A 2,136-nucleotide genomic window follows, 5' to 3' on the forward strand; every position below is an offset into this window, starting at 1 on the left:
CTCTCCATTTCACTGAAATCCAAAGTCTTCTCGAATTAGTTTAGAGTCCTTAGGGCTGTTAAATATCTTCCAAGTTGCTGAAAATCGGCCCAAAGCTGGTCAAAATCATGCTCTGCGTAGGCCGGTCTCGGCAACTTTCTAGTCATAGTCGCAAAGGGAGTTAATGTGTGTGCCATATTGCTCCTAAGTAAGCGTTCAAAAACTTTTCCTCTGTCCATTTCACTGAAAACCAAAGTCTTCTGGAATTAGTTTACAGTCCTTTAAGCTGGGAAATATCGCCCAGGTTCTGGGAAATCGGTTCAAATATGCTCAAAATCACTATGTGCGTTGACCGGTCGTGGCCACTTTCTAGTCATACTCACTAAGGGAGTAAATATTTCGGCCAGATTCCTCCTAAGGAAGCGTTCAAAAATTTTTCCTCCTTCCATTTCAATAAAAACCAAAGTCAATTCGAATTATTTTACAGTCCCTAGGGCTAAGAAATATCGCCCAAGTTCCTCAAAACTGCTCTAAAGCTGGTCAAAATCACGCTGCGCATAGGGCGGTCTCGGCCACTTTCTAGTCATAGTCCCAAACGAAGTTAATTTGTCGGCCAGATTGCTTCTAAGTAACCGTTGAAAATTATTTCCTCTGTCCATTTAACTGAAAACCAAAGTCTTCTCAAATTAATTTAGAGTCCGAAGGCCTGAGAAATATGGCCTACGTTCCTGGAAATCGGCCCAAAGTTCGTCAAAATCACGCTGCGCTTAGGCCGGCGCCGGTCACTTTCTAGTCATAGTTACTAACAGAGTTAGTATGTCGGCCAGATTGCTCCTAAGTAAGCGTTCAAAAATTATTTCCTCTGTCCATTTAACTGAAAACCAAAGTCTTCTCAAATTAATTTAGAGTCCGAAGGCCTGAGAAATATGGCCTACGTTCCTGGAAATCGGCCCAAAGTTCGTCAAAATCACGCTGCGCTTAGGCCGGCGCCGGTCACTTTCTAGTCATAGTTACTAACAGAGTTAGTATGTCGGCCAGATTGCTCCTAAGTAAGCGTTCAAAAATTATTTCCTCTGTCCATTTAACTGAAAACCAAAGTCTTCTCAAATTAATTTAGAGTCCGAAGGCCTGAGAAATATGGCCTACGTTCCTGGAAATCGGCCCAAAGTTCGTCAAAATCACGCTGCGCTTAGGCCGGCGCCGGTCACTTTCTAGTCATAGTTACTAACAGAGTTAGTATGTCGGCCAGATTGCTCCTAAGTAAACGTTCAAAAATTTTTCCTCTGTCCATTTCACTGAAAACCAAAGTCTTCTCCAATTAGTTTACAGCCCTTTCAACTGGGAAATATCGCCGAAGTTCCTGGAAATCGGCCCAGAGTTGATCAAAATCACCGTCTGCACATAGGCCGGTCGTGGCCACTTTCTAGTCATAGTCACTAGGGGAGTTAATATGTGGGCCACATTGCTCCTAAGTAAGCGTTAAAAAATTTTTCCTCTGCCCATTTTACTGAAAACCAACGTCTTCCCGCATTAGTGTAGAGTCCCTAGGGCTGAGAAATATCGCCCAAGTTGCTGGAAATCGGCCCAAAGTTGATCAAAATTACGCAGCGCTTAGGCCGGTTTCGGCCACCTGCTAGTCATAGTCACTAAAGGAGTTAATATGTCGGCCAGATTGCTTCTAACTAAGCGTTCAAAAATATTTCCTCTGTTCATTTCACTGAAAACCAAAGTCTTCTCGAATTAGTTTAGAGTCCCTAAGGCTGAGAGATATCGCCTAAGTTCCTGGAAATTGGCCCAAAGCTGGTGAAAATCACGCTTCGCGTAGCTCGGTCTCGGCCACTTTCTAGTCATAGTCACTAATGGAGTTAATATGTCGGCCAGATTGCTCCTAAGTAAGCGTTAAAAAATTTTTCCTCCGTCTAATTCACTGAAAACCAAAGTCTTCTCGAATTATTTTACAGTCCCTAGGGCTAAGAAATATCGCCTAAGTTCCTTAAAATCAGTCCAAGGCTGGCCAAAATCACGCTGTGCGTAGGGCGGTCTCGCGCACTTTCTAGTCATAGTCAGTAATGAAGTTAATATGTCGGCCAGACTACTCCTAAGTAAACGTTAAACAATATTTCCTCTGTTCATTTCACTGGAAACGAAAGTCTTCTC

This window comes from Orbicella franksi, chromosome 14 (genome assembly GCF_964199315.1).
Source record: "Orbicella franksi chromosome 14, jaOrbFran1.1, whole genome shotgun sequence".
In the NCBI taxonomy this organism is placed as follows: domain Eukaryota; kingdom Metazoa; phylum Cnidaria; class Anthozoa; order Scleractinia; family Merulinidae; genus Orbicella; species Orbicella franksi.